This window comes from Capsicum annuum, unplaced genomic scaffold (genome assembly GCF_002878395.1).
Source record: "Capsicum annuum cultivar UCD-10X-F1 unplaced genomic scaffold, UCD10Xv1.1 ctg81560, whole genome shotgun sequence".
NCBI lineage: Eukaryota > Viridiplantae > Streptophyta > Magnoliopsida > Solanales > Solanaceae > Capsicum > Capsicum annuum.
In genome coordinates, this window is record NW_025892289.1 from 17,289 (window position 1) to 40,916 (window position 23,628).

General features: G+C 35.1%; 1 non-coding gene across 1 annotated transcript; it reads left to right on the top strand.

Moving 5' to 3' along the window:
- Nucleotides 1–11,325: 11,325 nt before the first annotated feature.
- LOC124895361 lies at nucleotides 11,326–11,432 on the top strand. Its single transcript, XR_007051671.1, has one exon. It is a non-coding gene; the product is annotated as a small nucleolar RNA R71 (small nucleolar RNA).
- Nucleotides 11,433–23,628: the final 12,196 nt, after the last annotated feature.

The window sequence follows — 23,628 nt, forward strand, 5'->3', positions numbered from 1 at the left end:
CAAGTCTTTGGGGATTCCAAGTTAGAGATCAATTAAGTTTTGGGTAGTTATGAGGTCAAGAAGCCTGAGTTGCTTCCTTAGAATGATTACACTCAGAAGTTGATAAGTTGGCTTGGAGAGGTGGCCATTCTACATGTCCTTAGGGAAAAAATGAAAAAGGCTAATACATTGGCAATTTTAGCTTCTGTATTGGTATCTCCTGATCAAATGCAAGTCATCATTTTCCAAAGATGGGTAGTACCACCGCCAACTAAAAATATAGAGAAAGTTGAACAAGTTATCACTGCTTTTGAGGTCGAGATTGAACACTGACGGCAACCAATAATTGATTACTAGTGTTATGAAATTTTTAACAGAAAGCCTTTAAATAAGGACAAAAATCTGATGACGAGCCCCTTGCTTTTTTCACTATAAGGATACACTCTATAGACGATTATTTAATGGAGTACTCTTACATTGTTTGGGTACAGATAAGTCTGTTCAAGTTATGTAAGAATCTCATTCGAGAGTATGTGTGGCACATCAGTCTGGGCCAAATCTACATTTTCATATAAAAAGGATGGGTTATTATTGGTAGACTATGGTAAAAGATTACTTGGATTACGCTCGAAGGTGTACGACTTGTCAATTCCATGCAAATTTCATTCATCAACCCCAAGAGGTATTGCACCCAATGGTTTCTTCATGGCTATTTGAGGCCTGGGGATTGGATGTTGTCAGACCATTACTGTAGCAACACAGACGTAAACGCAAGTGCATGTGATCTTTCAAGTAATATAGTGATTTAGACAATCAGATATCATCCCACGAGGACTAAGCAACAAGAAATTTAACCAACTTTTAGTTTTAGACAGTGAATATTAAGTGTTGTAAGTATCAAGATGATTTTGAATTTGAGAAAAAATGTAAATTATTGAATAAGAAATAAAAGTGACTGACTAGAGTAAAGCAAACTACGGTTGTAAACAATAATGATATGAATTCCAGGATTGATGCTTTCCGAACAATCATACAAATCTCTATTCTTATAGCAGTCTAATTGGATATCGAGTTATTGGTTCGCAAGGTTTAAGCCACGAATTTTGTCTACCCGGCCTCAAATCTTCTATCTATTGAATATTGTAGCTATAACTCCCGCAAAGATACAACAATTCTTCTAGATTTGTTAAGTACTCTTATTGCAATTGAACCAAACAAGGCTTCTAGGTATATCCCTATCCTAGATACTAATTCAAACCCCTTATTTCATAAAGGGTAAGAACTTTTCTCCTTAATTTCCTCATTCTAGTCTACGATTCTCTTCCCGGATTCACATAGAAATATAAATTTATTCTAATAGCGTTCAAGCATTAAAATACTAGGCTCAAGAAATTAAGAACAACCCAGATGATAATCCAAAAAGTAACTACAATAAAGAATATCAAAGAGTAATCATGTTCTTGACCTCAACCCCAGAACAAGGGTATTTAGCCACTCATGTTTGAATTAACATCAAAAACAAGTAATTAATCATACCCAAAATTAGTCTTTAGGTAAAGAAGTTCAAAAGAAATAATAAGAACCCTAAAAAGAAGAATTCTATGCTTTTCCGCCTCTGCTATGCTTGCCAAAAGGTGTTTGGAATTGTGCTCACGTGTTCCTTTTATACTTGGAAAAATTTCACCAAATCTGAAGCCTTGACGCAACTCGTTGATAAGCGCGTCAACACAGCCAACGCATTGCGCCAACATCGCATTGATGCACTGGAATTTACCTTTAAAAATGACACTAAGTCAAGTTCTTCACCACATGACAGGACATGTTGACATCACATCGTGTCATTGGAATTTGCGTCTCAAAATATGACTAAGTGTAAAAATTTTATGCATCGACGCGACGCGTTGACATCGTGTCAATGCACTAGAAGTTGCAGATGAAATTTTTGCTAAGACACAGAACTTATGCATCAACGCGATGCGTTGACATTGCGTCGATGCACTAGAAGTTGCTCTTTAAATTTTGGCTAAGGCACACTTATTACCAATCGACGCGACGCATTGAGATTGCATCGCATCACTTAAATTTTCTCCATTTTCTCTCTTTCTTTTCATCAATCCTCAACTCCATTCGTTTATACTTATTGTTGTGCATCTACAATGTTTTTAACTTTAATCAACATGGTCTTTTGCATCTTCATGATATGTATCTAATTTTCTTTCGAATCCATGGGAAATTTACCCTGTATCTCAAATCACATCGGTTAGCCACGAAACATAATTTAGCTCACAATTCAATATAATTAACATAATTTTTATTCTCAAAATAAGTCCAAAAATGGGTAAATAGCGGTGTTTGGATATATAAATACGCCTAAGATCACCACTCCAAACTTAAAACCTTGTTTGTCCTCGAACAACTTCAAGCAACACCATTATCAAACATTTTAATCACAACCTAAGAGTCATGCTAGTGTTGGGCACATGAACAATTTATTTCACACTTCATCATCCCAACAGTGACACTCAATTTGTTGGCAAACTTAATAAACGCACGTAATTAGGCTACTCAATAAGTAAACCGGACTTTTATCTGCATACACCTCTCAATAAGAAAGTTTTCCCCATATCACTCACAATTTAACAATTTTAATCAGGCGGAGAATATCAAAATTCAATCACTTTCTCTCAACAAAGAATTCTTACATAATAGGTGATGAACCATAGGCTTACCCTTAGTGTATTACTCTACTAATAGTCGGATGTTGAAATGTAGGATCAAATAGGTCTTTTTATGGTTGTAATGCAGCTAAGGGACAGGGAGGAACTATTTGGGAAATAGTGACTAATCTCTCTAAGCACTTTAATGCATAACCACTTTTCATCAAATTCACATTTTTGTCAACCCAACTTTTCATTTCATTATATTTACACATCCATTGTTTCACCCCAATATTTCTAAGCACATTAACAACACTACGGTAGGAATATTTTTCTTTTTACATCATAATTCAATTTTCAGCTTTTCTTCATACCCCAATTCTTGTTACGCACCCCTATAGTAGCCACCCTCAACCTAAGCAATTTGCCTTAGTTGAGGTGAACATTGTCCTTAACGGACCAGGGTCAAAACAGGTTCATTGTTACACAAAAATCGGGTAACAATAACTGAAATTTTCATCACATATTTTTTCTAACTTCTAACCGTCACCATTAAATACACAACGAACACTTCTCAGGGGCTTCACTTTCACCTTTTTCCTTCTTAATATTTCTACTCCATCTTGTTCCATCATCTGTATTAAAGCGCTTAGGAAATAAGGATCAAATTAAGGTCTATCAAAGAAAAGATTCAGCTACAGATGAGGATACCAAAGAAATCAGGCTATAGGCTCAACAGGGCTAACTAAGGTCATGCACAAAGGTAGGTAAATAAATTCTTTACAATTCAGTTAACAAAAAAATGCCTAAATCACTTCCTATACCTAACACCCTTTATTTCTCTTTGTAAACACATCGGACAAGTTTTAGTCATTCCTATACATGTAGAATATAAACAAATACTCACTCACTCACTCGGTGCATGCTAAGAATCAAGTCGGATCCTTACAATTTCCGATGTTGCACTTTATCAAATTCCACATTAAGCCAATCAAATCAAACTACACTTGTTGGGATTTAACATCAAAAAACTTCTCATTTTGTTTCAATTAAATTTCACTTATAGTCAAATTAAAACATTTTTCCCAACACAACGCATTTATCAAAGGTCGCAATCAGGGTCCTATCATTTTCTCGGCTTCTAAAGGCGCACTCCCCTTAAGATAGTCGTTATCTATCTATCATAGGGGAAGGCTACTAACTATGCATTGCATAATGAGAATTGCCAAAAAAGGCACACATAATACTTGTAATCTGAAAATTTACCATACAGGGTGAACACAAAATACTGTAAAAAAAGCATTTTCCAAAGAGGGCAACATTGTCAACTTACATCCCACAAAACATAAAAATAGAAATAAAAATTGTTCAACCAAAAACCAACATTGTTTAGCTATTAAAAATAAAAGAGATAAAGATGAAGAAGATCAACGACCAACCACTCCATACTTAAATATAATACTGTCCCAATGCTTGCAATATGCATAAGGCAGGGTGGCGTCATACTCCCTGCTCAGTCAAACGATACTATGGCCATCACATCAGCATCAGCATTAGCACCATCATCATCCCCAAAGTCATTAGTAGAATCTCCATTAGAAGACTGCTCCTCTCCTCAGACTCATCATCAGAATAAGCCATGTACCTCTCTTCATTCGTAGGGATGTCATCATCTACTGGCTCATCAAATCTGGGCCAATTTGCAGCAAAGTACGAGCATGAGTTCCTAATGGATAGTCCAACTCCACCGCACGAATCTTCTGTTGGGTGGTTGGATGCCCCACAGTCCTCAACTATAACATAGTCATCCCATTCATACGGGCTGTAATCTCATTAGTACGAGCTTGATGCTCGGGAATAGTCAAATTCACACCATGAGAAGCTGGTCCCTTGGTGCGAGAAATATCCAATGGCCTATCACCAATAGGTGGCAAATAATCTGCCTCATTCTCAGGCATATCTTATTGCCTCAAAAATCTGGTTAGCAGCCCTCCAAACCCATATCTACGACCTCCTAAGAATTGAGCCTTTCTCATTGCCGAAAAAATAATGGCACCTACATTCACATCAAAATTATCACGCATCAAATCATAAATTAGATACGCCCTATCACGGGTCACCTCCATCATATGTTTTCCATGAACAAGACAGGCATAGATGATTCTGGCTTATAAACGTGTCTCCCTGTTTAGATAAGCAAATGGAAGTGATACATGCGTACCTCTCTCTTGTGGCAAATCCATCTTACCATAGATCGAGTGCCTCAAAGAAGATGATGGATATGCTGATATGGTGGCTCAATGATCATTCACTTCAGTGGCTCTAGATCCTGAAAGGGTGTACCTAGCAACTCATTAATAGTATTCACAATGAAAGTTATCACAAGACCACGTACCTCAACCTTAGAATCTTTTGGGTTCCAATTCACATAGAATTCCCAAACTAAGCTTAAGTTACATGCACCCGGCTGCTCAAAGAGAAAATTCATGTGGTGGGCCTCTATTTTTCTCACCATAGATGGATATTCTTTCATCAAGCTTGCCCTATTGATAAATTAATCGGCTGAATATTTTGACTCTTTGTATTGAGAGTACCACTTTCGTCCTACTGCAACCACAACCTTAGTTCCAAACCTCTTTTGGCCCCTAGGAACATGTGGGGCTGCAGGCACCCGGTCAGCTTCACGGCTTCTCTTATGCCTGGGCTCAGATGGTCCAGCTGCATTATTTCCTTTACTTCGTTATTGATGGCTGCTCGTCAATGTACTATCAATAATAATATCTCACAAACATATAAAGCAAGCACCTTCAAAAATAGCCACCACTAAGTGTGAAATTTACCCCACACTTAGTTGCTAGTACAGGTTCATAAATGAATGCACTAGGGTACTCAGACTTCTCCTTTTATTGCACAAGTCCAATCATCAGTTATTCAGCATTAACATAAAAAGACACTTCAGAGTTGACACAATTCACAATCTCAGCTTAATGACTAATGAATGAATAATTTTCCACATAAACACATCCAATTGTGAACACATGACCATTTTTTAGCAATTTCAAACATGCACTTTTACTATGTTAAACATATTCTCACTTTAATAACATTCACTTCAGTACTTTATAGTGACCACTAAGGTGTTGTGAACCACCCCACACTTAATTTTTATCATACAGTGAATCAAACACATCCTAGATTATTGAAATTCAATACATGGTTTAGAGAAACAACTCATTGATGCAGAAATTCAGTCAATCTTAACATGCAATTCCTTAATTCAACTAAAGCAAGCACATAAGCAACAAAATTTATAGACAACATACATAATTTATGCAATTATGACACCAGAACTAAGTGCAATCTAAATATTTCAACACTCCAACACAACAGATCTACAAGTTTATCTAAAATAAACCCCCCAACCTACACAATTATTGTCACTAATTCACCTATACATGCCCTTTATCATCTCAAGTCTACAAATCAAAACAAAGTCAAGCCCTTTATCACTAACTAGTTAGAATTCTAAACATAATTTACCATATAAAGCAACTTTGTGTAAATAAAAGGTACACAACTTACCTTTGACTAGAGGAAGAAAAATAGAGTACGAATTTTGCACCACAAAAGTAACATTTGATTTTCAAATTGAAGGGATTTTGGGGCGGCAACGGTGCTAAGGTTAGGGTGAATAATGAAATGGGTTAAGGTCATATATATAAAAGTGACCCAAAAATGAAGAGACGACGCGATGCGTCAGATACCACGATGGAAAATTGATGCGACGCATTGAATTTGCGTTGTTTTACTGGATTTTGCCCAAAAAATTTATCTAAGTGTTATCTAATGAGCATCGACGTGAAGCATCGTGTAACGCGTTGAAGGTCTGACTGACGCGTCAAGATTGCGCCAGTTCACTGGAAATAGGCTTAGAAAATTTTTCTAAGTATGGGTATGATGCTCATCGATGTAACGCGTCAAGATAGCATCGGTCCACTGTAATTTGCATCCATAAAATCTTCTAAGGCTAAATTTCAATACTTTAATGCAACTTTTCTTACCCTTTACCTTTTTCTCACCATGTATCACCTATTTACTTACTCAAAGACCCATGTTCATCACCTTTTCTTTCTTCACCAAGTTTCTCATTTCTGCACATCAATCAAAAATAATAAAATCATATGAGTAAAAGTAGGTTGCCTCCCACCAAACGCCTTATTTTTTATCATGGCATGACTCATCTTTTTGTATTTTTATTTTTTTCCACAAAAAATTAAACTACCTATTACATTACAATTGTGGGTTGCCTCCCACACAACGCCTTATTTTACGTCGTGGCATGACTCAGCTCAATTCCACTCATCAGGAAAGATAAAGGACTCCTTGTGCTTACCATACACCAAGCGATATGGAGACTTCCCAATGAGCGTCTTGTAAGTTGTTCTATAGGCCCAAAGTGCATCATCTAACTTCTCAGCCCAATTTTTTCGCTGCCCATTCACTGTCTTTTTCAGTATCTGCTTAATCTCCTGGTTAGACACCTCAACTTTTCCACTTGTTTGGGGAAGATACGCCATAACAACTTTGTGCCTGACATCATATTTAGCAAGAAGATTTTTAAACCAGGTGTTGATAAAGTGCGTACCTCCGTCACTAATTATCGCTCTAGGTGTACCAAATATGGAAAATATGTTCTTCTTGATAAATTTCAGCACCACTCTTGCATCATTAGTTGGACTAGCCACAGCTTCTACCTATTTAGAGATGTAATCAACCGCTACAAAAATGGACAGATTGCTTTTTGAAGGTAGGAATGGGCCCATGAAATCGATCCCACAAACATCAAAGACTTTGAATTCTAAAACATTGTTGAGGGGCATCTCATGATGCCTAGATTTAGTGCCTAACCTTTGACATTGATCACAATTCTTCACAAAAGCAATTGCATCCCTAAACAACGTGGGCCAAAAAAAATAAATTACAACACTTTTCTCGCAGTCCTCTCACCTCCATGATGTCCACCATAAGGAGATAAGTGGCAATCTTATAGCACCTTTAAAAATTCAGCCTCTGGAATACACCTGCGAATAACTCCATCTGGAGCCTGCTTAAAGAGATATGGCTGATCCAAATATAGGCACGTGAATCATAAAGTAATTTCTTCCTTTGTTGTGTGGTGGATCAAGTATACCCCACAAGCTATCAAATTCACAATATCAGCATACCATGGGAACTCAATTCAATCTAAAGACAATAACTTTTCATCAGGAAATTCTTTCTTAATGCTAAGAGAGTCATCAACAATATGGTTTCGACTTTCACACCAAGATAAGTGGTCAACCACTTAATTTTTAGCTCCCTTCCGATCTCAAACCTCGATATCAAATTCTTGTATTAGCAAAATCCACCAATCAGTCGAGGTTTTGCATCCTTCATTTTCACAAGATACTTAATAGCAGCATGGTCATTATAAATAATGACCTTAGTGCCAACTAAGTAAGATATAAACTTATCAAATACATACACCACTGCCAACATCTCTTTCTCTATAACTGTATAATTAACTTTACCATCATTCAATACTTTGCTAGCATAGTAGATTGAGTGAAATACCTTGTCCTTTCCCTAACCCAAAACTGCTCCCATAGAAACATCACTAGCATCACACATTAGCTCAAACGGTATGTCCCAGTCTGGTACAATCAGAATAGGTGCTTCAATTAACTTCTTCTTTAGTTTTTCAAAAGCTACTTGGCAATCATCCACGAACTCGAATTGGCCTCTTTCTCCAATAATTTTCACATGGGGCTTGCAGTCTTTGAGAAATCTTGAATGAACCATCTGTACAAATCGGTATCTCCCAAAAAGCTTCGCACTCCTTTGACTGTGACTGGACGTGGAAAATTTTCAATTACTTTAACCTTCTCCTTATTAATTTCAAGTCCTTTACATGACACTTTATGGCCTAGGACAATTCCTTCCTTAACCATCAATTGGAACTTTTCCTAATTTAGCACCAAGTTTGTCTTTTCACATCGAGCTATAACTCTGTCAAGATTCTGCAAGTACTTTTCAAAAGAATTACCCTACACAGAGAAATCATCCGTGCATACCACTATAAAGTCATCAACTATGCCAGAGAATATCACCATCATACATCTCTGAAATATAGCAGGTGCATTGCATAAGCCGAAGGGTATGCGTCTGAATGCTTATGTGCCATAAGGAAAAGTGAAAGTGATCTTCTCCTGGTCTTCCGGTGCTATGATTATCTGATTGTAGCTGGATTACCCATCCATAAAATAATAATACTCTTGACTCTCCAATCTAGCCAGCATTTGGTCAATGAATGAAATCGGATAGTGATCTTTACAAGTAGCTTCATTCAGCATCCGATAGTCAATACAAATTCTCCAATTGGTCACCATGTGTGTGGGAATAAATAGATTATCATCATTAGTTACCACGGTTATCCCTCCTTTTTTTGATACAAAGTGCACTGGACTCACCCATTTGCTATCAGAAATTGGGTAGACAATACCACTATCTAACCACTTGATCATTTCTTTTCTAACCACCTTCTTCATTATAGGATTTAATCTTCTTTGTTGCTGGACTCTCGATTTATAACCCTCTTCCATGTAGATGTTGTGCATGCAAAATACTGGACTGATTCCTGTAATATCGGATATTTACCATCCAATCACCTTTCTTCTTCTTTTTAAAACTGCTATGGCTTCATTTACCTGCACATCTGATAACCCTGCAGATAAAATAATAGGCAAAGTATTTTGATCACTAAGAAAAACATATTATAAATGTGGAGGGAGAACCTTAAGCTCCAAGTTAGGAGTTTCTTCAACTGAGGCCTTGGTGATGGACCAATTGGCCTATTCAATGGCTCAAAAGGCACTTTGTTTGTCTCAATCACTGCCAAATTCATAACGTAGTCCAATTCCAATACTTTCATATCTCTATAAAGATCATGACCCATCAAAGCTCACTCTAATGGATCATCAGACAATAATAAATGCCAATCTAAAGCAAGATCAATAACCAATATAAATAATAACTCCACATATATAGCTGGCAGTTTCAGCGCCTTGTACACATCAAAGACTTCTACTTTATCATCCGCTCGCATTGTCATTTTTCTGGATACTACATCAATTAGTGACTGTCCCATTTCTATGAAGGGTCATCCCAAAATAAATGGAACAACATAATCAACCTCAAAGTCAAGAATTACAAAATTCATCGAAAAAATTAAAGATCCTACTTGAACCAACACATCTTCAATAATAATATCCGGCCTAGCAAGTGATCGATCTGCCAACAACAAAATAACAATAATGGGTTTGGGACTCCCAAGACCCATCTTTCGGTACCACAATATGGGCATAATATTTATGCTAGCTCCTAAGTCACACAATCCATGTGCACAAATGGTCTTTTCAATGGTAATCTATAAGGTGAAACTACCTGGATCCTTAAGTTTTGTGGGCAATTTATTTTAAATCTTGGACGTGCACTCTTGAGTAAATGAAACTATAGCATACTCGGTCAACCGATTCTTATTCGCAACTATGTCCTTTAAGTATTTTGCATATTTTGGCGCACTCTTTAAAATGTCAACAAGAGAAAGATTCACTTGAACCTGCTTCAGAAGATCTAAGAACTTCTTGTAACTAGCTTCCTCTTTATGCTTCCTTGCCCTTTGAGGAAAAGATAAGGGAAGAGTCTTCTTCTCCACATGAATTTCTTTACTTATAGCTTTTTTCTTGACTTCTTTCTCTGCATTGTCTTTAGCACCCTCATCATTGATTGTGGGTCTAACCTACTCCTGAACTGTCTCCTTAGTTTGCAGCCCACTTCTTGTTATAACCGCATTTACCTGCTTAGGATTTTCCTATGTATCACAAGGTAATGCTCCTTGAGGTCTTGTATTCTGTGCATCTACAATTTGATCCAACTGCAACTCTAGATTTCTTATAAGCAATTGTTGACTCTTCAACTTAGCTACAAACTATGCTTGTTGAATCTTAATTTTAGTTGTAAATTATGATTGTTGAGCTATAAACTGCTTCATTAATTTCTCCATATTTCTATATTAAGTAGTAGCTTAATTGTTCTGATCCAACTGTGGATTTGGTTGCACTTGCGCCTTGTACTGATTTGTATTATGCGCCTGACTTTAACCCCATGAGAAATTAGGATGGTTCTCCAATTGGGATTATAAATGTTACCAAAATTTTGTTGTCCATGTTGATTCGCGTTTACCACATAGTTGACAGAATCTGGATTAATAGTACATGCATTTATTGTGTGCTCACCACTTTCGCAAACCTCATACTAAGAATTCACTGGTTGGACTGCATTCGCTGTGGCTGCTGGTTGTTTAACACCCAATTTTATATTATTAAGCTAAGTAATCATATGATTTTGTATGGCTGTGATCTGTGCCTGTAATGCGGTAAACTGATCTACCTCTAATACCCCTACAACCTTTCTAGGAGTACTCCTCGAATCTACATACCAATCAGGGTTCCCTTGTGAAATCTGATTCAACAGTATGTGCAATTCTTTATATGTTTCCTCAAGAGCCTATCCACCTGCTGCTGGATCCAAGAGAATCTTCGTGTTTGGCTCCAATCCCTTAATGAAAGTATGCGTAAGAATATTATTTGATTGATGATGGTGAGGACAATTTCTAAGCATACCCTTAAATCTCACCCAAGATTGGTAGAGATTCTCTTCTTCTTTTTGTCTAAAACTCAAGATCTCGCTCCTCAAGCATGCAGTCTTCCTAGATGGAAAGAATCAAATAAGGAATTTCTGAGCTGGATCTTCCCATATAGAGATGAAGAGTGGTGGTTCAGCATGTAACCACCTTCTTGCTTCCCTCATTATAAAAGGAAAAGATTGTCAATCTAACGTAATCTGAGTTCACCCCTTCAGGAATGTAAGTATCACTAATTTCCAAGAATGTCTGTATATGCTGCTGCAGATCTTCGTGTGAAAGGCCATGAAATTGCCCCGCTAAATTCAGCAATTGCACCATATTCTGCTTTAATTCAAATCGACCTCCTGGTTCGGGCTTTAGAATACTGCTCATCACATGGTTCGTGAATGGGATTACCACCTCAAGAATAGGTCTAGCAGCTGGTTGAGCAGAAACAACTAAAATAACAGGAGATGCAAAATTTCTGGCATTTGGATCAGGCGGTTCATTTCTTTGTTCAGCCATTCTTTGCCTTTGTTGAAAGATCTGTTCTGGTTCTGCAAAAGACTCTACCAACTCTTTATCTCTCTCTAGTCCTGGATTCAACTAAACCTGCAAAAATTCAGCCGCTAAGATCAAGTCGTTAACACTTAATATCAAAAACTAAAAATTTAGCAATTTACTAATTATATTAGTCCCCGGCAATGGCGCCAAAAACTTGTTGATTGATAAGATATTGATTGGTTTGGTATCGAAATAATGGGCGCGTATCAGCTACCCATCATGGTTAACTGAAAGGGTTAAAGAAAGACATAAAGGATGATGACAATAAATGAAAGAAGACACTTAAGTCAAAGTCAAAACTAAAAAAAAAGATAGCAGGAGATAGATTATATAAAGAACTATGAAAAGTTTACAAAATAAATATACCAAAATTTGTAATCATGCTCTCAACATATCAGACAAAAACCTAGAGACATTAATATATAATACTATGTTTCAAGGATATACTTAGTGGAAGAGTTTGTATACTGGTTCTTGTTTTAAGGTGGATGGTACAAAAAAGTCAAGTCTTCCACTTTTTAATTTGACAATAGGATTTCAAGACTTGTTTTCCTCCTAAATTAATTCCCACCATTTCCAAATCATAAATTGTTCAAGACTTCCAATTTTGGAAAATAAAATTTGTTAAGACCTTGACCAATTACTTGGCTGCCACATCATCATATTTTACTGTTCATGCGACATAATTAAGCTCAAATATTTTATTTCTTAGTTTCTAGTCTTTGTATCTTAGTTTTCATTTGTTGATTCTATTACTAATTAACAAACTAGTAATTGGCTACTAGGTTGTAAGTTAGTTTTGGGTCCATTTATTCGTGTCTACTTTTCTTTGTATGATTTTATCTGTTTGAAATTCGTCGTAGTTTCTTGATTCAAGTCCGTACGTATTTTCTTTGAGTTATTTCAAAAGAGAACCTATTCCGACCTCGAGCCCCAAATGGTACCAATCAAACCTCGAGCCCCAAATGGTACCAAGCAATCTCCTTAGAGTATAAATGAGTTACCAACACTTGAGAGGCCAATTGAGAGACATTTCAAATGATAAGAGCTTGTGAGGATGTTTTTTTTTCTAACATTAACTAGTTTGTTGTTTTTTGTGTTTTTGTTTTAGAATTTCTCTTGTTAGGTACTATGGCATTGGAAAAGGTGACTATGAATGATTTGATGGCTGCCATAATGGGTATAAAACATGACCTTAGTACTCGAATAGAGAGAATGGAAAGAATAATAGACCGAGTGAAAGGAAAAATAGAAAGCACGGAAAGCTCTCTTTGCAAGGAGTTGGATAACTTGATAGAGCATCCAAGCCTTCCTAATCAAGTTCCCGTGAGTGGACATGCTCCACATGAGCTACAAGGTAATCAAACTAACTCTTGCACTTTAGTGAATGAGGCTAGTAGCCAACTAAGTGTGAATGATACTTTGTCTTTAGGTGAGCCAAATGTGCCTCCATTTGGTGCACTTCATAAATGTGGTGCACTTTACATTAATGATTAAGACTCTACGTAACCCAGCTTGTCTGACTCTCTAGGATTCTTTAAACCTAGCTCTGATACCAAGTTTATAACACCCCAAAAGTACCCCTTGGACGTCACACAGTACTTAAGACTACGAATATCCCTAAGCTAACCCATGATATCTATTCAGCTTGAAACTCACACGAAAAGTGCACTAACATAAATAGAAACTGAAGGTAAGCAATTCCATGGCTTAATATAAATCTTTAACTTTGAAAACCTTAAACAAACTCCTTGAAATTAAAATATAAACAATCTAACAAGTATCTACTACTGACTAGAGAGCCACTGAGACTGACCCCAGCTGACCTGAACATAAACGGAAATCAAATAACTAAAGTACTTTCATCAAATAACTAAAGTGCTTTTATCAATCTCTCTTATAGTTTGACATGACCTTATTCAACAATTTATAAAGTGTCTTGTTGAATGCTTTAGCAACGCCATTGACAGCAACATAATACATAGAGGAGTTGTGTTGCTTGAAGCTAAGAATATCACATATCTTAGTCATCAACTTTATCAAATGACTTACTATTATCCGTTAGTATATATCTACGAATGCCAAAGCGGTAGATAATATTAACCTAAATAAAGTTTTCCACATTCTCTTTCTTTACTTCTTTTAGAGAAACAGCTTTGTCCCATTTTGAAAAGTAATCAGTTGTAACTTGGATGTATAAATGTCCAACGAAAGATTTTGGTAATTGATCTAGGGTGTATATATATGTCCAAACACCTCTATTTACCCATATTTGTATTTGTTTTGAGAATAAAAATTGATCTAATTATATTGAATTATAAGCTAAATTGTGTTTCATGGCTAACCGATGTGATTAGAGATACAGGGTAAATTTCTCATGGATTCGAAAGAAAATTGAATACATATCATAAAGATGCAAAAGACCATGTTGATCAGAGTAAAAACATTATAGATACACGAGAATAAGGATAAAAGAATGGAGCTAAGGATTGATGAAAGAAAGAGAGGAAATGGAAAAAATTCCAGTGACGTGATGGTATCTCAATATGTCGCTTCGATTGGTAATAAGTGTGCCTTAGCCAAAATTTGAAGAGCAACTTCCAGTGCATCGACGCGATGTCAATGCATCGCGTCGATGAGTATGTTTAGTGCCTTAGAAAAAATTTCATCTGCAACTTACAGTGCATCAATACGATGTCAACGCGTCACATCGATGCAAAAATTTTTACACTTAGTCATATTTTTAGGAGAAAATTCTAGTGACACGATGCAATGTCAACGCGTCGCATCGTGTGGTAAAGAACTTGACTTAGCCTAATTTTAAAGGTAAATTACAGTGCATCAACACGATGTTGATGTAACACGTTGGTTGTGTTGACGCGATTATCAACGTGTTGCGTCAATGCTTCAGATCAAATGAAATTTTTCCAAGTATAACAGGAACACGTGAGCACAATTCCAAACACTTTTTGGCAAACATAGCAGCAGCTAAAAAGCATAGAATTCCTTTTTTTTAGGGTTCTTATTATTTCTTTTGAACTTCTTTACCTAAAGACTAATTTTGGGTATGATTAATTACTTGTTTTTGATGTTTAATTCAAACATAAGTGGCTAAATACCCTTGTTCTAGGGTTGAGGTCAAGAACATGATTACTCTTTGATATTCTTTATGCAGTTTGATCCATATTTATGAGATATGAACAATAATTGATTTTTCATTGTGTAGTTGATTTCTTCCCATAAATAACATATTTTAGGGTTGCAATTCTGAAGATGATGTACTTATTAGCGAGTGTTTGATATGAAGATATTTATACTTCTTTTGCATACAGAAATTTAAAATTTTGGCTCATATGACAAGTCAAATCCCTGAAAAAGTAACTTATGCAATACCGTATTTAGAAGCCTATTTATTTCGTAATTTAGATAAGAATTACATTGTGGTACTAAAATCTTCGAAAGAGGGGGGGGGGGGATATTTTAGTAGGTAAATAATACTTCAAGCGGTGAAAGAATTGGTGTATGCTTCGAAGGTAGATTATTACGAGATATACGTGGTATTCATGTATCTATTTCAAAAGAACCTTGTCTAATTTTTTATTTGAGGGAGAGTTGACAGGTGTCAGGATATTAAGAATTATGATGTACTAATAAAGATGTAACGCCCCGGAAGTACCCCAAGACGTCACACAGTACTTAAGACTACTAATAGCCCTAAGCTAACCCATGATATCTATATCTTAAAACTCACATGAAAAGTGAACTAACATATATAGAAACTGAAGGTAAACAATTCCATGGTTTAATGTAAATCTTTAACTTTGGAAACCTTAAACAAACTCCTTGAACTTAAAACATACATAGTCTGACAAGCCTCTAATACTGACTAGAGAGCTACTGGGGCAGATCCCAGCTAATCCAAACATAAATGGAAATCAAATAACTAAAGTACTTCCATCAACGAATAAGAGTCTGATAAACTGAGTCCTAAGACTATAAGGACTCACAAAGTTGGGATGCAGGTGATGATGCTCGTAGTCAATCGTGTTGCTAGAAATGAGCACCAAAAAATACATTATAAGACAATGTAGCATATAGATATATATGCGGGTCATTACCTCTGGAATTTTCGGAGTATGTGGGGGTGAATGCAAAGTAAAACAAGAACTGAATATATATGTAAACTTTCAAATAATGCATGCTAAGCGTAAAAACTCACCTTGAACTTGAGTAAAACTAAAGATTGCAAGATCATAAAACATGGATAATGATGCATAAGAGTAAACTTAGTGAGCCATAACACTTAGGTTCTGAAATTTTTACCCTTATTCTTTCTTATGGGAGATTCTTTTAACCGACATAATAGATGTGAGCTATCATGGAGTCCAACAACTTACCCATATTGTGTAGAGTTGTTCTACCTTGCCATCGGGATATAACCTTAACTTAAGTGATCACTATACTTTATCCATATTAGGAAAAATCTTAACCTACAGTGGCTCGTAGTTTCCAGAAATTTAGGATATGCTCATACGCATTTCCTTCTCGGTGCTAAATACTACTCCCATAATACATATATGCTCATACTTAAGAAATCCACCTTAAGTAGCGTAAACGTTTATGGACTAAAAGCCTATTATGCTTCTATTTTACTTTAAATCCTACTCAATATGGATAATTTGTGGATTTCATGTCTTATCTTTAGATCGAAAGATCAAGCTTTCATGAATCATGCTATAATGCATATGACTGGAACTTCGAAAGGCTTAAACTTTCTTATGAACTTAATGCTTCTTCTTGAATCATGGAACTCTTACTTCTTTTTATAACACTTATGACAAAATAACAGGCTCAATACCCTTATAGAAGTCTTTTATTAGAATCCAAATCAAAGTAAAAAAAACTCAAATCACAATATCAATCTTATAGTTCAAATATGAGTAAATTTAACCTTTATGCATCTTTAGCCTTAAAATCATATGATAATGGTATACTTCAATACATGAGAATTTAAGGGACGAGCCCTAATATAAATCATGCAAATTCAAGCTTAAAATCATGCTTTTGGGGCACAAGAATGGAAGATTAACCTTGTTCAAAAAATCCCACACACCTGAAATTGCTTAACTTATGAAAAAGACTTGAACTTTGAGACTTGAGAGATGACTTGGTGAGAGAAACCCTAATATTGATATTCTTGAAGATAAGAGGAGAAAAGATATTGTTAATTGACTGAAGAATAGAGGAAAATAATGTCCCTTTAATGTTATAAGTCGTGGGTTAGGAGTTATAAGAGGGGAAAAGACCAAAAGGCTCCTTAACTGAACATTACAAAAATTGACCGACAGTCGTGATGAGTCAACTATACAACTCGTATGATGAAGATACGAGTTAGTCTTATGACTCGTAAGCTTGACAAGATTAAAGATGATATACACTGGACAACATATGAGTCTAAAACTACGACTAGTAACATCTCAATACGACTTGTATCCCCCACTCGTAACTTGGACAGAATCTTAGGGAGCCTACACTACTGAACTCATGACTTTACTTCATACAACTTGTACCATGCTTGACGATTTATAGGGTCAACTTATAACTTGAAAAAAATTCAAATCACCCCACACTGCCATAGGTACGACTTACTACATACGACTTGTATGTTGTATGTACGACTCAAGAGAATGATTCGTATATTTCACAAAGGCTTTTAGACACGGTGTATTACAATATCTCCCCCTTGGAAACAATCATCCTTGAATGTGATTTATTCAGGATTTGGAAAAGAATTAACACACCTACACCGAACTTATAACCAAGCTTATATCTATCACAATGATCCGATTTCTCACAACATAAGACATGACTTAAGTATACTTAAACAGACTTAACGAGAAAGGTTTTTGGATGAAAATAAATATTTGCCTTCGGTAGGAACTGAGTTGGAAGAAAAGAGATAAGGATACTTAGTCATCATGTCTGCTTCAGCTTTTCAGGTAGCCCCTTCAACCAATTTGTTTCTCTAAAGAACCTTTACTGATGCTACTTCTTTATTCCATAGCCTTCAGACCTGCCTATCATATATCTCCACAGGAATCTCCTTATACGGTAAGTTATCTTTGACCCCAATACTCTCTAGGGAAACTACTAAGGACGGATCTCCAATGCACTTCTTAAGCATTGATACATGGAACACTGGGTGAACTACAACAAACTCTGATGGAAGGTTCGAATCATAAACCATATCTCCTATACATCTTAGTATCTCATACATACCAACAAACCGGAGACTCAACTTTCTTTTTCTTCCAAATCTCACTATCCCCTTCATTGGCGATACTTTCAGGAATACCCAATCCCCCACTTCAAAAATGAGTTCTCTTCTTCTTACATCTACATATGGCTTCTAACGACTCTGAGAACTCTTTAATCTTTTATGAATCAACTGAATTTTTTCCATAGCTTCAAGAACAGAATCTGGCCCAATCAATGCCACTTCACCTACCTCAAACCATCCTATAGGTGATTTGTACCTATGTCTGTGCAATGCTTTAAATGGAGCCATCTGGATGCTAGCATGATAACTATTATTATAAGTAAACTGATTCAAAGGTAGGTGGTTATCCCAAATTCCTTTAAAGTATAAAACACATGCTCTCAACATGTCTTCTAATGTCTGAATGGTGCGTTCAACCTGGCCATTAGTCTGCGGTTGAAAAACAGTAGTAAGCTTAACTTTTGTACCAAGTTCTTTCTGAAAAGACTGCCAAAACTGTAAAGTAAACTATGTGCCTCTGTCTGAAATGATGGATAAAGATATTCTATGAAGCCTTACTAACTTGCATAAATACATTTTGGAATAATCTTCTGTGGTATCTGAAGTCTTAACAGGTAGGAAATGAGCTGATTTAGTCACTCGATCAACTATGACCCAAATTGATTCATGTTAACGTCTTGGATGAGGCAACCCTGTGATAAAATCCATATTCACTATTTCTCACTTCCAAATAGGAATTCTGATCTACTGTAGTATACTATGCGGTCTCTGGTGTTCAATTTTAACCTGCTGGCAATTCGGGAACTTGGCCACAAACTCTGTTTTGTCCATCTTTACCATTCCACCAATAAGTTTCCCATAAGTCGCGATACGTCTTAGTAGCACCCGGATGAATGGAATACCTTGAATCATGAGCATCAGCTAGTATCCCTTTCCTCAACCCATCTATTCAAAACACAAAGCTTACCTTGATACCAAAGTACACCATCTCCCTCTTAGGAGAAAACCTCAATGGTCTGCTGCTGGACTTCTTCTAATATTGGCTAAATATGGGATCATTTCGCTGATTTTTCTTTACTTCCACTACCAAATATAATTGAACCATTTTGAACGATTACTACCCCATCATCAGTGTGGATCAAACGTACTCCCAAACGGGATAATCTATGCACCTCCTTAACAAATTATCATTATTCCTTTTTTACATGAGCCACACTGCCCATGGACAACCTACTCAGTACGTCAGCCACCACGTTGGCCTTACCCGTATGATAAAGCACATTCATGTCATAATTTTTCAATAACTCTAACGACCTTCTCTGATAAAGATTCAGTTCCCGCTGAAATAATATATACTAAAGACGTGGTTAGTAAAAACACCAACGTGCACATAATAGAGGTAGTGTCTCCAAATTTTCAAGGCAAACACCACGACAACTAACTCCAAGTTGTGGTTGGGTAATTCTTTTTGTGATCCTTAAGTTTTCTAGAGGCATAATCTATCACTCCTATTTTGCATCAACACACAACTCAACCCAACTATAGAAGCATCACAATACACCATGAAGCTATCTAACCCTTCCGGTAAAGCTAACACTGGAGCCAAAGTCAATCTATCCTTCAACTCTTGGAAACTCTTCTTAAATTTATCCGACCATATAAACTTCACTTTCTTTTGGGTTAGCTTAGATAATGGTGCGAATATAGAGGAGAACCCTTTAACAAATCTTCTATAATACCCATCCAAACATAAAAGCTCATGATATTGGATGGAGTGATGGGTCTGGTCTAGTGCTTCACTACATTAGTCTTCTGAGGATCTACATGAATACCAACCAATGAAATGACATACCCTAAGAAGGTAACAGATTTCAACCAAAATTCATATTTACCAAACTTTGCATATAATTAACTGTCCTTAGAGGTCTACAGTACTATTCCCAAATGGTCTGCATGTCCCTCCTTACTCCTAAAATACACCAGTATGTCATATAAATACAATGACAAATATGTCCAAGTACTACTTGAAGACCTTGTTTATCAAATCCATAAAGGTTGCAGGAGCATTTGTCAGTCCAAACGACATACCCACAAACTCAAAATGGTCATACATTTTTGGAAAGCTATTTTCAGAATGTCTTACTCCCCAACTTTCAACTGATGGTATCTCGACCTAAGGTCAATCTTAGAAAACCACCGGGAACGCTGAAGTTGATCGAACAAATCGTCGATTCTAGGAATGGGATACTTGTTCTTGATGGTAACCTTGTTTTGATATCTATAATCTATAAATATTCTGAGAGTGCCATCTTTCTTACACACGAAAAGGACCAGAGCACCCCACAGAGAAATACTGGGTCCAATGAAACTTTTATCTAAGAGGTCCTTAAGTTGCTCCTTTAATTCTTTATGTTCGGCCGGAGCCATATGATATGGAGGGATAGAAAGGGGTTATAGATATGGAGCCATATGATATGGAGGGATAGAAAGGGGTTATAACTTATTACAAAATGACTATAATGCCCTTAATGAACCAAGACAAAGGGGTGGCCTTGGAGTGTGCATATTGGACGACTTTGAAGTGTTGGAGACTTGTTCTCTACACTTTAAAGCTTGTTCCGTTGGTTGGCCAGCCACTCGAGCTCGAGCCTTTACGTATTGGTCCACAATCATGATTGTACTTGTATCAATTTATGTCTTTTTGTGCACCGAGTCGGATCAAATGGATTAAATTAAGATGTATTTTATTTTTAAAAATGAGGCATTTAACGTTGATTTGGGATTTTCGATTAAGAAATAATACATTTGGAAGGTTTCTTAGCAACTGGGTAAAGTTGACCCTAAAGTATGACATCAAGGGTAAATTTGATCCCAAAGTATAACGAAGGATATATTTAGTCAATTTTTCAAAGTAGAGGGGTAAATTTGGCCTCAAAATATGACAACGAGGGTAAAATTAATTCCACAATATGACGAAGGGTATATCTAAGTAATTTCTCAAAGTAGAGAGCTAAATTTGACCATTTTCGAAAAAAAGGTATCTATATCTATAATCTATAATCTATATCTATATCTATAATCTATAATCTATATCTATATCTATATCTATATTTATAATATATTAAAAGTGTGAGGGCCTTAAAAATATCGTTTGAACTTTTTGCCCTTCATTAAAAGTATTTGATTTAGACAAAATCATCTTTTCACTATTTTTTTAATATTTAAGAGTTGAAAATTAACTAAATATATTTATGATAATATATGGACAAAACTCAATGCCTACAGTCTTAATTCTAATTGTACCCAAAATCCATCCTAATCAACCCCATAATAATACTCCTATGATCCAACCTTATATTAATTACTTATTTTAGGACTTGGACTTTAATTTAATTCCTTTCTATTCTAAGAATCCTACACTATATAGTTCACGTGGAAAGACTCATCAGTAGTAGGTTTTTATTTGTTAATGGAATTCTTTTACTTTCAACCTCATTATAAGTTAGGAGTATTAGTTTTCAATGAAATTCTTTTACTTTCAACCTCATTACAAGTTAGGAGTATTAGTTTTCAATCAATTTCAAGGGTTTCTATTTTGTCGATAAAATTCTGATAGATTCCTTTATTTTTTTTCTTATTTCGAGTTGTTTTCTTATATTCATTATTATAATTTTTTAGTTAAAGCTTTAAAGATTATATATGATTAATAATCGACAATGAATTCCCACTCGTGTTTCTATTTCAATTGAAATTATGATCGACAAATTAGAAGAAATAAAGTATGTTGCTACCAAATAAAGTAGTCAAAAAAAATCAAAGGTGTATCTCTTTCTTTTTTTTCTGACTTTATTTAATTGTGACTTAATTACGATTATATTATTTAATTATATTTTGAAATATTATTCATTGAGTCAAGTTGAAAATATGCCTCTACACCAAGGATTATAATTGTCGTGGTGTAAGGGTATATGGCCCGCCTCAATAAGATCAAAAAGGTGTTGTGAGGACTTTAGTGGAACCAAAAGAAGGAAAAGAAATGAGAAAGAGATAAATAAAGAGGGGTTTATCTTAATTATGTTAATGTACTAAAGACTTTAATGGAACCAAAAGAAGGAGAATAAATGAAAAAGAGATAAATAAAGAGGAGTTTCTCTTAATTATGTTAATGTGCTAAATGACTTCAATATTACATCCTGTTTGTCATTATTTCCTAAAAACTTTTCTCAATTATTAATGAAAATCAAGGATCGTCTTTTGCTCCAATTTTATTTTGAAAAAGTTGTTCATGGAATTAATCACTTGTAATATTATTTATTATAATTTTTAATTATATATTTTTATATAGATTAAAATTTTAAAAAATGGCTCTTAAATATATTATTCATATTTGTGAGAGTAAGATATTGTTTCATTAAATTTACACTATTTAACCTACCAAAAAGATGAAAAAGATTAGGTGTCATACTTAGATAACAAGTAAAATCTATCCTTACTGAAAGTCATCAAAATTAATGAAACTTTTCCGTATTAAAACCCATTAGAATTAAATAATACTTTCAACTTAATGTACTAACTACAAGGAGTGATGTTCGTATTTAGCACTAACCAATTATTCTATATGAATATAGATTTCCAATTTTTTTGATTAAGAAAATAATTATATAAGGTAAAGTATTAGTAATTGGTTTTATAATTCTAAATATTAGGATTTTCTTAATTATATAAAGATTTTAAGCATGGCAAACTGAAGATTTCTATTCGATGATGATAAAATTATTTGAGGTAGTATTTTTTCTATTAATATCGTCTTTTCACTATTTTTTTCTAATATTTAAGAGTTTAAAATTAATTAAATATATATTTATGATAAAACTTTTTCTTATTAGAAGTTATCAGGATTAATGACAACTAATACTTCTTTCATTAGTTTAAAAATTTTAAATCGACTGAATTTGATTTTAAGAAGATTTCAAAGATCTAGAAATAAATATAAAAGCGTTAGAATAAGAAAAGTTTAAGAAGTATCAAAATTTTAAAAGTTTGAAGTACGTAATAAGAATATAATCAATGATTTTGTAAAGATTTGACATTAAAAACAAGGAAAAATTTTAAATATAGAAAAAGAAAAAGAACCGTACCAAAAATATGGTTCAAATTGATGCGTCTCTTAGCCTCTGGTAGAAAGGGAAAAAGGTACTGCATGAGAAATGCAAAAGTGATATCCACCAATCACTTGAAACTTCTGGTGGTAAAATATATAATTACATTAAAATATATGTTTATATTTACATTATTATATTAAAGTGTGAAAAATCTTTGAAAAATGATTTAAAATTTTACACTTTATTAAAAATCTCTGCAATACATAAAATTATTTAATTTTAAATAATTAAATGCTACACGTGTGAGGCACGTGCGGTTAAACT